A 13,960-nucleotide genomic window follows, 5' to 3' on the forward strand; every position below is an offset into this window, starting at 1 on the left:
CTAACTGCTTCTGCCTGCCAGCCTGATCACCCCTTAACCACTCCCCTGCCAGCCTGATTGATTCCTAACTGCTCTCCTGCCAGCCTGATTGCCCCTAACTGCTCTCCCCTGTAGGCCTGGTCACCCCTAACTGCCCTCCCCTGCAGGCCTGGGTCCCCCCCAACTTCCTTTCCCTGAAGGCCCAGTCACCCCCAACTTCCCTCCTCTGCCAGCCTGGTCACCCCTAACTGCCCTCCCCTGCAAAATTGATCACCCCCAACTGCCCTCCCTTGCAGGCCTGGTCCCTCCCAACTGTCCTCCCCTGCTGGCCATCTTGTGGCAGCCATCTTGTGTCCCCATGGGGGCAGCCATCTTGTGTGTTGGAGTGACGGTCAATTTGCATATTACTCTTTTATTATATAGGTTTGATTTCAGAGAGAGAGAGAGAAATATCAATGATGAGAAAGAATCATCAATTTGCTGCCTACTGCATGCACCACACTGGAGATCAAACCCACAACCCAGGCATATGCCCTGACCTGGAATTGAACTGTGACCTCCTGGTTCATAGGTAGACCACTGAACCACAGCTGGGCCAGAATGAAGTTTAAAGTCACAAAGACCCGATTGAAACCCTGGCCCCTCCTTTTCCTAGATCTGTGGTTTTGTGCCAACTCCAACAACCTCAGAGTCTCATTCAAAAATGGGAATAGTAAAAAGCGGGGGGTGATAGTTCCTGCCTCACAGTGTTTTCTAAGGATTAAGTGAGATTGTGTTAAGCACTCAACCCAGTGCCTGGCACATAACAAGTGCTCAGTAAATGGTAGCCAAGAAATAGGTGAGGTGTTGGTGCTAGATATGCATCTTCCCTGAGTTCCCTGGGTCAGTAGGGAGCACTGGCATCTGTGGAGGTGGAGATCTTAAGGCCTGGGGGCAAGCAAACATCCTTTTGGCTTTAAGCTTTGCCACTTCTTGGCTGTGGGCCATTTGGTGACCTTGTGTGTTCTCTCTGTAAGGCCTGTAGTCTTTTGTAAGCCTATTTCTAAGGCTTTAGATTCATATTTCCTACTGGCTCATAAGGACGCTTTTAAAATGTCATAAACATTAAGACACTCCTCAGTTAGCATAAGTGCTCAGAAAACCAATTATTGTCATTGCCTGCGCTGCTCTGCGGCTGAACTCATGGGACAGGGGATGAGCAACTCCTCCTCTCCCGTATTCCCCCACTAAATGAAGCTGATTTCATTCATGTCGCCCTGAAGAAGAAAGAAACAAAAACTGGAAAGGAGCAGATCAGACACTCAGATCAGATACTGTTTGCTGTGGATCAGCCTCTACGCCCAAATTACTTTAAGAAACTCCCCCTTTCAAACAAGGAAACTCCACTGGAGCAGAAACAGACGCTTCAGGAAGTCAGTGTTTGTGCAAAGCTGTAGCAGAGAGTATCAGTTCCTCTCCTCCCGAAAGCTAAGAAAAGCTTTGGAATCACATAGGAGATGAGCCCATTGACTTCGCAGTCTCTCCAGATCAGAGAATAAGTGCATTCAGGGTTATAGCATCCTCTATCCAAGAGTTGGGAGCAGGAAAGCTGGAGTCTGATCTTGTCCCATCAGTCCTGGGAGCCTCATACCAGAACCTAACCCCAGGTCTCACAGCCTGGCTCACTGGGGGTGAGCTGGTGCCCACATTGGCCCAGTTTCCCAAAGCCACAGGGATGCCAGGCTCACTACTGATCACCAGAATGGGTTTGATCTCCAGCCCCAGTGAGGGCGTGTGCCAGAGGCAACAAATCAATGTGTCTCTCTCACGTCAATGTTTCTCTCCCTCTCTCGGGAAAAAATTGTTTTAATTAATTAAGTTACATTAAATACAACAGCATCAACATTTAACTTAAAAATAACCCATTTGTGTTCATAATCTATTATTTGTCCCATCCACCCACAATCCTTGGGATAGTCTTTGCCTTGCTGGCTCCTTGCAAGTGCTTACTGATTACCAGAACTGGAAATCAGTAAAAATGGATAAGCAACATGTAGTATATAAGTGCATTCCAGTCCCCAAAACAGCAGGTCTAATGTATAAGTTTTTGTCCATTTCTCAGATGAAGACTTATCTTAAGGGTCATCCTTCTCTGATAATTGCTCACCCCTTCCTGGAGTTCCTATCTTCAAAATATGTTGTCTGGGACTGGTGAACTGAGCAGCCAGTTAGGTGTTTGAATGACTTGGCAAGGATAGAAAATGACTCTTTGGAATATGAAATTCCAGGAAAAAATGGAATTCTAGCACACTTAGGAGTCCAAACACAGAAGCTGCTGCACCCTCAAGGTCGCACAGGCTAGCCTGATTAAAAAGGAAAAGAAGCTCAATGGCTGCATGTGTGAAGGGTAGGTTTTGTAGGCTGAGGTCATGTAGGGATTTCCAATGTCTAGACTCAGTCGTCTTCCTTAATTTAATAAATCTTAATTGTTCAGATTATTACAATTGTTTCTCCTTTCCCCCCCCCCCCCCCATAGCTCCCCTCCACCCGGTTCCCACCCCACCCTCTGCCCTTACCTACCCCACACTGTCCTCATCCATAGGTGTACGATTTTTGTCCAGTCTCTTCCTGCACCCCCCATACCCTTTCCCCCTGAGAATTATCAGTCCATTCCCTTTCTATGCCCCTAATTCTATTATATTCACCAGTTTATTTTGTTCCTCAGATTTTTGATTCACTTGATTTTTAGGTTCACTTGTTGATAGATATGTATTTGTTGTTCATAATTTTTATCTTTACTTTTTTCTTCTTCCTCTTCTTCAAGAATACATTTCAGCATTTCATATAATACTGGTTTGGTGGTGATGAACTCCTTTAGCTTTTTCTTATCTGTTAAGCTCTTTATCTGACCTTCCATTCTGAATGATAACTTTGCTGGGTAGAGTAATCTTGGTTGTAGGTTCTTGCTTTTCATCACTTGGAATATTTCTTGCCACTCCTGTCTGGCCTGCATAGTTTCTGTTGAGAAATCAGCTGACAATCGTATGGGTGCTCCCTTGTAGGTAATTAACTGTTATTCTCTTGCTGTTTCTAATATTCTCTCTTTGTCTTTTACCCTTGGCATTTTAATTATGATGTGTCTTGGTGTGGTCCTCTTTGGATTCCTCTTGTTTGGGGTTCTGTGCACTTCCTGAACTTGTAAGTCTATTTCTTTCACCAGGTAGGGGAAGTTTTCAGTCATTATTTCTTCAAATAGGTTTTCGGTATCTTGCTCTCTGTCTTCTTCTGGCACTCCCATAATTGGGATGTTGGTACGCTTGAAGTTGTCCCAGAGGCTTCTTACACTGTCATCAACTTTTTGGATTCTTTTTTCTTTTTGCTTTTCTGGTTGAGTGTTTTTTGCTTCTTTGTTTTTCAAATCTTTGACTTGATTCTTGCGTTCCTCTAGTCTGCTGTTGGGTCTCTGTATAATACTTTTTATTTCAGTCAGTGTATGTTTAATTTCTAGTTGGTTCTTTTTCATATCCTCGAGGGTCTTGCTAAATTTATCGGCCTTTTCTAGGATATTCTTGAAAAGCCTTATAACCATGGTTTTGAACTCTATATCCAGTCGTTTGTTTTCCTCCATTTCTTTCGTTTGTGATCTGTTTCTTTGCCTCCACATTTTTGCTTCTTCCCTGAGTTGGTAGGGTAGCTTTGTGTGCTACGTTTCCTATATGGCCCAGTGGGTCGGCCTCCCCAGTTAACCTGAGGTGGACACTCTTGGTGCACCCCTTTGTGGACTGTGTGTACAGCCTTGTTGTAGTTAAGTCTTGATTGTTGTTGGTATCACTGGGAGGAATAGACCTCCAGGCCAGTTGGCTGTGAGGATCAGCTGTGTCCACGCTGGGAGAAGTTCGGTGCTGGAGACAACCTTATAGGATTAGACTTGCAAAATTGCAAAAGCCTTTGTGCTCAGCTTGGATGGGGCGGAGTCTCAGGGTGGAGCAGACAGTCTTGGCTTCCCGTCAGCCCTGCCCTTGTGTGCGCGCCCCCAGACCTCTGCCTTCCGCGACTCCCCTGAGTTTCCGCCTGACAGTCCAGATTCCCCCTGTAAGAGTGTGGGTCCCCAGGGGCTCGCCCGGAACTGGGGTTCAGTGCAGTTGTAACTAGGGTTCAGTGCAGTCAGGAGCTTCCGACTCCCTTCCGCTAGGGAATGCCTGTGGCAACCTCCGCATTCAGCTTTCTCTGCGAGCACTCACGTGTGCGCGCGCACGCAAGCCTCCAGACCCCCGGGTCTCCAAGTCTCCGTGTGCCTTTCTTTCCACCTGACAGTCCAGACTCCCCCTGTATGAGCCTGGGTCCACGGGGTTTTGCCCGGAACTGGGTTTCAGTGCAGTCAGAACTGGGGTTCAGTGCAGTTGGGGGCTTCCTTCCCCCTCTCGCCAGAGAAAGTCAGCCAGGCACTCAGCCGCCCTTCCTCTCTGCACGCGTCTCCGTACCTCAGCCCTCCTTTGCTGCTCCTCTGATTCTCCGTGAGCTTTCCTCTTTCCTTCTAGTTGTAGAATTTCTACTCAGCCAGCCTTCCTGTGGTTCTGGATGATGTCCATTCTGTCTTTTAGTTGTAGTTTTGAAATTGTTGTGCGAGGCAGCAGTTTAGGTGCTTACCTATGCCGCCATCTTGGTTTCTCGAGCTAATGTGTTTTTTATTCTGTTAAAATACACATAACAAAATTTACTATCATAACCATTCTTATTTATTTATTTTTTTAAATATATATTTTTCTTGATTTGAGAGAGGAAGGGAGAAGGAGAGAGAGATAGAAACATCAATGATGAGAGAGAATCATTGATTGGCTGCTTCCTGCACACCCCCTACTGGGAATCATGCCTGCAACCTGGGCCCATCATATTCATTTTTAAGCCTATAGTTCAGTGGTATTAAATTCATTCATGTTGTTGTATAGCCATCACCACCACCCATCCCCATGACCCTTTTCATCTTATAAATCTGAAACTCTATACCTATTAAACAACAACTCCCCATTCTCTCCTCCCCTCCAGCTCCCAGCAACCACCTTTATACTTTCTGTCTCTATGATTTAACCTCTCTAAGTACCTCGTATAAGTGGAACCACACAGTATTTGTCTTTTTTGTGACTGGCTGATTTCACTTAACATGATGTCCTTAAGGTTCACCCATGTTGTGGCATATTGGAGAATGTCCTTCCTTTTTGAGGCTAAATAATATTCCCTTATATTTATATACTACATGTTGCTTATGCATTTATTGGTCAATGGACACTTGGGTTGTTTCCAGGTTTAGCTTATGAATAATGCTGCTATAAACATGAGTGTACAAATAGGTCTTTGAGATCCTGCTTCCAAATCTTTGGGGTATATACCCAGAAGTGGAATTGCTGGATTATGTGGTAATTCTATATTTAATTTTTTGAGGAACCTCTCTATTGTTCCTCACTTAATTTTTTTATATATGTCTGATGGTTGCTGCAGACACCTGGATATTATCAAGTAATAATATGTCATGAGAACTTGCCAGACTTCCAATGTTGTGAATGTCACTAGAAATCAACTATTTAAGGAGACATTTTGTTTAGCGCTTCACAGAAATAAAGGTTTTATCAGGTAGGTGAAGTGTTCCTCACTTCCATGTACGTGAAAACATTTGAGGAGCTTTTCTGAACTTCACCATTAGCAGTTCCCCATTGGTGGGTCTGAGATGGGGTCGAAGAGTTTGCAAAACATGGACTTCCTTCATGTCTCAGTCCCTTCATCTGTGACATGTGGTTGCCAATGGAAGCGACCCCACAGCTTATGAGGCTTGGGTGAGATGACAGGTGTGAAGTACAGACCCAGGTGCTGATGTATAATCGCATGCTTAATGAAAGTCAAGTATCATTGTTATGGAAGGGAGGCCTCCTTTGCAACCTTGCAGCTCCCATTCTTGAAATGCAGACTTCAGCGAAACCATTATGGGCCATAACTACCCTTGCTTCATACTGGAAACTCCAAGTGCTAGAGTGGCAAATCCCAGACTATATTTTCATATGTAATTTCCACTCATTAGATTTTTTTCATAACTGTCATGGGAGTTCTTTTCCCTGCATTCCCAACTGGGTTACATCCCAAGGGGAATATGGGAATATACACCTTGAAATATTGCATCAAAAATTTAACTTGGGAAAGCAAGATTGCAAATGCATCAGGTCAATGTGTGGGAAATCACTGAAGGAGGAAGTGTAAATGGGTGCAGCCTTTTTGGAGGACAATTTGGCAATTATCATCCAACTCTACAGTAAACATATCCTTTGTGTTTCCATGTTTAGGCATCTACTCAGGGAGAAATACTGGCATATATAAACAAAGAAGCATATACAAAGTGTATTATGCATATAACAGCAAATTGCTAATGATACAGAAACCACCTAAATGTTCAGCAATTGAAATATGTTTAAATAAATTATGAATCATTTATATAATAGAATATTAGATAGCGGTTGTTTTAAAAGGGGCGATACTAACATGGAAATCTCTCCAAGACATAATGTTGAGCCCAGCCAGGGTGGCTCAGTGGTTGAGCATCGACCTATGAACCAAGAGGTCCTGGTTCAATTCCCAGTCAGGGCACATGCCCAGTTTGCCAGCTCAATCCCAGTAGGGAGCGTGCAGGAGGCAGCTGATCCATGATTCTCTCTCATCATTGATGTATCTGTCTATCACTCCCTCTCCCTTCCTCAGTCAATAAAAAATATATTTAAAAAAGACACAATGTTAAGTGAATAAAGCAAAACAATACTGTACAATATAACTTCATTTCCGCAGCAAAGATACACATTTGCATATACATATGTGTGTATGTAAAGTATAGGAAAGGACTTAGAAAAATACATACCAAACACATGAGAAAAAAATTTTAAAGTTTTTGTTAATTAAGTGATAGTAGTCCTGTCTAAGTCACTTTTAGAGATGGATTAGGGAGTCCTCCCCTTGCCCACAGGGCTCTGGAAGGTTCTCCTGCAAGTTCTTTGGGGCTGTCCACCTTGGCCCCACTCACCAAGGCCATGCTACTCAGCAGTCTGGCACTTGGCCAGACACCTCAGATCTGCATTTGGGCTTGCTCTTTGTTGTGCTCTGTGCTCCTTGGGCAATTGATCTCCACCCTGGACTGGGCTGCCATGTACTCTGGTCCCTCCTTCAGACTGAGGGGTCTTGGGTGCTGTACCCTTTGAACATCCAAAGAGTCTGAAATGCTGGGTGTGAGCTAACTACCTGGGATGGCTGGTCTGAGTCCTCCTCTCTTAGCTCGCTTAGTGTTCCTGTGCTCTTAGAGTGCCTTCTCCAGGCCTCCCCATAGGCGCTCATGAGGTGCTTGTCCCAGATCTGACCACCAAGGACAAAGCAGGCTTTCTTCATTCCTATAGTCATTGGAGTTTTACCTCTATACCCCCTTCTCTGAAATTCTCTAATTGGGATAAGAAAGAGGGCGGGCTTCTTACTCAGGTCTCTGTGCAACTGTTAACGTTCCTTTCCAGTAGTTCAGATCATTGTAGCTCACCCACACAGGCCTCTCTCTAGGGACCTCTTAGTATGGAGCAGGGTAGACTTAGAGACCACCAGCCATCAAGAGTGGACCCTGGCCCTAACCGGTTTGGCTTAGTGGATAGAGCATCGGCCTGGGGACTGAAGGGTCCCAGGTTTGATTCCGGTCAAGGGCATGTACCTTGGTTGTGAGCACATCCCCAGTGGGGAGTGTGCAGGAGGCAGCTGATCGATGTTTATCTCTCATTGATGTTTCTAACTCTCTATCCCGCTCCCTTCCTCTCTGTAAAAAATCAATAAAATGTATTTAAAAAAAAAAAAAAAAAAGAGTGACCCTGTCTCTCAATCCCCAAGGGCCCTGCCTGCTTGTGATCTTTGAACATCCATCTCCTCAGATGAGCGACCTTACTACCCACCTTTGTGATTAAGGGTGGTCCTCATTCCACCCCTACTTAGGGATCTCAGCCCTGGGATGGCTCCAAAGCACAACCCGTTCACCATCTCTCCCAGAAGCACATTGAGTCCTCCTGGAACAGCACCTCCAGGAGGCACCAGATGGGATAACACCTAGCCTTGTAGTTTAAGCTCTTACTCTGCAATTCTAAGTTATACACAGAAAATTCTTTCCTTTGGTCACTTTTTCTAATGACACCAGGGAAACCAGTGCCAAGTTGTGAAGTAGCAATGAACAATCCTGTTTGGATTTGCATCTACAAGAAAACTTAACCTAGTTAGAGAGACATCAGTTATGAAATAGATCATGTTGTACATTTCCTGTTCTACTGCCTCACCCCACACTCCTCTCTGGTCACACTGAGGGTATAAATTGGAGCTGTGCTCAGTGTTGGCATTCACATCAAAGGCCAACATGAAGACAAGTACAGTCTTTGTCCTAGTGGCTTTCATCATCTTGGGGATGGAGATGGCCTTCGCTCAGAGACATCATCATGGAGGTAAGGGTGCTGAGGCAGTCCTACCTGAGAGCAGAGGAGGCTCAGAGCCCAGCTTCTTACCTGGGATGTGTGGCACAAAAACAGGCTGCAGAGTGGAGATTTGGCATTGATCAGACCCACTTTCTTTAACCTTCAGGAGTGATCAACCTGCATTATTCCTTTCTCCTTCTCCTTCTCCTTCTCCTTCTCCTTCTCCTTCTCCTTCTCCTTCTCCTTCTCCTTCTCCTTCTCCTTCTCCTATTCCTTCTCCTATTCCTTCTCCTTCTCCTTCTCCTTCTCCTTCTCCTTCTCCTTCTCCTTCTCCTTCTCCTTCTCCTTCTCCTTCTCCTTCTCCTTCTCCTTCTCCTTCTCCTTCTCCTTCTCCTTCTCCTTCTCCTTCTCCTTCTCCTTCTCCTTCTCCTTCTCCTTCTTCTTCTTCTTCTTCTTCTTCTTCTTCTTCTTCTTCTTCTTCTTCTTCTTCACCTTCATCTTCCACGCCTTCTTCTTCTTCTTCATTTCTTCTTCTTCTTCTTCTTCTTCTTCTTCTTCTTCTTCTTCTTCTTCTTCTTCTTCTTCTTCTTCTTCTCCTTCTTCTTCTCCTTCATCTTCTACTTCTTCTTCTTCTTCATTCCTCCTTCTTCTTCTTCTTCTTCTTCTTCTTCTTCTTCTTCTTCTTCTTCTTCTTCTTCTTCTTCTTCTTCTTCTTCTTCTTCTTGTTCTTCGCCTCCTCCTCCTCCTCCTCCTACTCATTTTCTTTCTCCTTCTCCTTCTCCTTCTCCTTCTCCTTCTCCTTCTCCTTCTCCTTCTCCTTCTCCTTCTTTCCTCACCTGAGGATATGCTTATTGATTAGAGAGAGAGACAAAGCGAGAGGTGAAAGAGAACATCGATTGGGTACCTACCTACGTGCCCTGAGAGGGGATTGAACCTGCAAACTTTCAGTATATGGGGCGATGCTCTAACCAACAGATCCACACCAGCCAGGGCCCCATTCTTCTTATCAGATCAGGTTGGGCCTTATGAAAAGTTGGGGCTCTCTCTAGGTGTGCCTTGGATGTAGGGCTCTAACAGGGAGTAGCCCCGGGATGAACATGGGGTATGTGCGAGGTTGGAAGACGGATGTCTGGGATCAGAGATTTTTCTAATATCTTCTAATGTGGAAAGAAGAGGATTATGACAGTGCAGGTTTCTTGCCTGCGGGACAGGGCAGCCTTTGCAGCAGGGAGAACATTCTCCTAAGGGCCTGACTGTGAAAATGTGGGCTTCAGTGTGAGGGTGTAGCTGCCAAGGCTGAGGGAGGCGTCCAGGAGTACAAAGGAAGAATGGAAGAGGTGGGAGTCCTGCCAGCAGTGAGCCCGTCGACCTCTAACAGCAGTTTTTACACCTGTTTAGTGACTATTCCAGACTCCACAAACACCATTGTATCTTTCAGGGGGCAACAGACCTGGACACTGCCCCAGGGTGCCCAAACATACCTCTGGGATTTGTTCTGAAATGTGCTCAGGAGATAACTCATGTCCCAAGGGAATGAAATGCTGCAGCAATGGATGTGGCCATGAATGCCTACGTGCTATCCATGTGGTGAGTCTAAATCAGTCAAGAGCTGACAAGGGTGTTAACAACTCCCCAGTGGACTTTCCTGGGGCCGATGGATGTTCACATGTCCACTGCACACAGAAGTCTGGGTAACTCCAAGAGAAAGAGGCTGGAAGTGAATAGCAGAAGGACACCTGGCTGCATTATCTAAGACCCTCTCCTCAAAGAGAAGCCCTATCCCTGTCTCTGTTCCTGAGGGGGCTCTCAGTTGAGACAAGTAACCACGATCCTAGATTCACAGGTCATTATTGACCCAGGGTTTGTCACACTCCTTCCCCTTCCCCACCAAGAGGGCTTAACTCTTCCTGGAAAATGGGTGATCTTGGGAGGCAGAGGGAAAGGAAAGACAACCCCAATTCTGGAGTATCTCCTGTGTCAGTCAGGCATTGTGCTGAAGTTGAGATAAAAAGATAAACGCAGCTAGCTCAGGGACAGAACTATGTAAATAATTACAACGCAGGGTGACCACAGCTTTGTACACATTTCTACTAAGGTCTGTGGAAGCACAGGAGAGAGTTGTTGGTTTTGCCTGGGTGGGTGGATCAGTGGGGGTTGGGAAGGTTGTCAGAGAGTAGAGAACATTTAAGGGAGAGCTTAAAGGAGGCATAAAGTTTGCCACAGTAAGGAAGGGCAGTACAGATGATGGGAAATGTGGGCCCTACGCTGGAGCTAGGAAAGCGATTGAGATTGTGCTCAGTAGAAGTTCATCTCAGTAGAGGATCATCCAAGCCAGGGTCCAGAAAGGAATGGGCTGCCTGCCAAAGAGTTTGGTAGACTGCTGGGGGTTTCTGAGCAGAGGAAATGTCATGACCAAATTTCTATTTTAAAAGGATGATGTTGATCACCATGTTGATGACCATGCGGAAGAAGAATGGGGGGTGTAATCGAGCCTGGAGACTAGCCCCAGAAGATTTCTCATGAATCCAATGCTTGGCATAACAACACTCTTTAACAAACCATTCCTGGCAGGTGTTTATTTTTTGATGTGCAGTCCCAGAAGATGAAGATCTAAAGTGATGGAGTGGCCGATTCTAAAGAGCTTGTGTCCAAAATAAAACTTATCTGTGGCATTATTGAGACTGTGTCATTCTTCCCATTTAGACATTCTTTCTAGTGGACCCTCTGTGGATGAACAGAACGGACTCTGTGCCCTGTACCGAGTCCATGAATACAAGGCACTCAGGAGAGATGAGAGGCAAGGTGTGCCAGCTAGTTTCTTTCCTCCTTCCATGTCCATGTCTCTAAACAGGGCAAAGGGCATGACAATATTTTCTCAAGCATTCTGTGAATATGATTTTGGTCAAGGAAAAAATGACCTTCTAGCACATAGCAGGCCTATAGTAGCAGCCTTCATTAGGGCAAGACTCAGAAGGAGAAGGAGCAGAAACACCTGTGAAGATACCCTATTCTAAGGCAACACACCGACATGTAGCAGGACTGGATGCCTACCACTAGGAGAGCAAACCTGGCCCTTGGGATGTGGGGCTTTGAGTGGCGTGTGCTGGGATGTACCGGCTGCTGCCCTGGAGTGACTAGGAGTTAGGATAAGTTGGGACATAGGCTCTGTGGGTGGAGTCTTTGATTCAGAGTTTTCCTGAGGGGGAGGATAAGCCTCGGTCTTTCAAAGAAGCCCTGAGAAAAATGGTGGTCTGGGCTGACCCTACAAGCTCCATCACCCAGCGCTCTCTGTCACTTTTCCACCTGGATCACCCCACTTAGCCTTCTAACCCCAGTGGCCCATGGCCTCACCAGCCTGTGCATTGGAATGAGGGCATGTTAGCTTTGATACCTTCTTTTACTGGCTGGTCATCCATATCCCAAATCCCACCATGCTTATGTCTCTCTTGGTCATTTATGGGGGTTCATGAGCACACCCATAACATGTTCTCAAACAATTTCACCTACTATCTGCCATTCTGAATGCCAAGGTAGGACCTTCCCCTGCAAAGATACTTGAGGATGGCATCCCACAACGTCCACTTACGTTTCTGCCCTTTAGTTAGTCCTGAAGTCTATAGAGGTTCTGTAGGCATACAGACTTGTCAGACTCTGTGGACACCCAGATTTTGGAGACATATGTTAGGGGAGGATAATTAACACTCACCATGCACAGGCCCTTGCACACGTAGTAGCTCACTTTACACTCACCACAACTCTATAATATCATCTCAGTAGCAGAATTTTTTATAAATTTTACAGATTAAGAGACAGAGGGTCCAAGTAGCTAAATGACTTGCCCAATGTTACACTCTTTTTAAAAATATATAGTTTTATTTATTTCAGAGCTAGGAGGGGCAAGGGAGAGAGAGATAGAAACATCAATGATGAGTGAGAACCATTGATGGGTTGCCTCCCGCATGCCCTCCACGGGGACTGAGCCCACAACCTGGGCAAGTGCCCCTATAGGAATCAAGCCATGACTTCCTGGTTCATAGGTTGATGCTCAATATCTGAGCCATGCTGATCAGGCCAAAGTTTATTTCTTAATCCCAAATGAGCCCTTGACTTTGAGGGAAAAAATCACAGATCCCACAAAGGGCCTTTCGGTGAAAAGAACCAAAAGCCTCATTCTCTTGGAACTCATATGCACTCCTTGCAAAATGATTGAGAAAACAAAAAATGATACCCATAGCACTAATAAGCCAATAAAAACCAGTCCACTCTTGCACTTAACAACTCTCCCAGCCCAGTTTACACAGAAGGTTAGCTTATTTCCACCTTCTTCCTCCAAATAATCATTTAACCAAATCTCAGTGTGTGAGGCATAGGTGCAGCACGAGCTGTTTGGACAGGCTGTGTGGAAATTGTGAGTAGATCAGAATGGGAATGTTGGCTAAGGAGTTGGGAAATGTACTATTTTATTTCACGAGGACTTTCTCACTGAGGTACACACTCTGGGGCACAGTCCCTTCCGGACCTGGGAGAATTTTTTTTTTTAAAATATATTTTATTGATTTTTTACAGAGAGGAAGGGAGAGGGATAGAGAGTTAGAAACATCGATGAGAGAGAAACATCGATCAGCTGCCTCCTGCACACCCCCTACTGGGGATGTGCCCACAACCAAGGTACATGCCCTTGACCGGAATCGAACCTGGGACCTTTCAGTCCGCAGGCCGACACTCTATCCACTGAGCCAAACCTGTCAGGGCGGGACCTGGGAGAAATTTGACACGTTCTATTTTAATCCAAGATTAATTAATAGAGCTTTGTTTGTAAGGACAAATGGTTTATTTTTAAACTTTTTATTATGGGAAAATGTAAACACATACAAAGCAGACAGAATAGTATAATGATACACCACATGCCCATCACCGAGCTTCAACCACTGTTAATGTGTAATCATTCTTCTTTCATAGTCCCATTCATTTCCCCTCATCTCATGCTATTTTGAAGAAAATTGCAGACATTATTGTATTACATACTAGAGGCCTGATGCACAAAATTCGTGCAAGAGTAGGCCTTCCTTCCCTGGCTGCCAGCACCAGCTTCCCTCTGGCACCGGGGACACGGGCTTCCATCGCAGCTCTGGCTTCATCCGGAAGGTCGTCCGGAAGGACATCCGGTCTAATTAGCATATTACACTTTTATTATTATAGATTATTTCTGTATGTATCTTCAAAAGATAAGAACTGCTTTTAATTGTGATTTATCATATTATTTCCTCTTTATTAGCTAGATGATTTTTCACTGTGTAACCTATTTTATTGGTGTAATCTGTCTGCCTTTGTCTCTCTCTTACTATATGTTTTGTATTTAGAAATGTTTATATTTTTGTTGTAATAGTTATCTTATACTAAGACCTTTAAGTATTACCTTTGCTCCCTTCTTTTTTTGTGGATAATTATCTATAAGTGAATACTATGAGTAATCCTACATAAACCTCCCCACTTGGGACCACTTCTTCCTGCTCAGACCCATCTTTTCCTGTTCTCTGAGA

This window comes from Plecotus auritus, assembly GCF_963455305.1.
Source record: "Plecotus auritus genome assembly, chromosome: 7".
NCBI lineage: Eukaryota > Metazoa > Chordata > Mammalia > Chiroptera > Vespertilionidae > Plecotus > Plecotus auritus.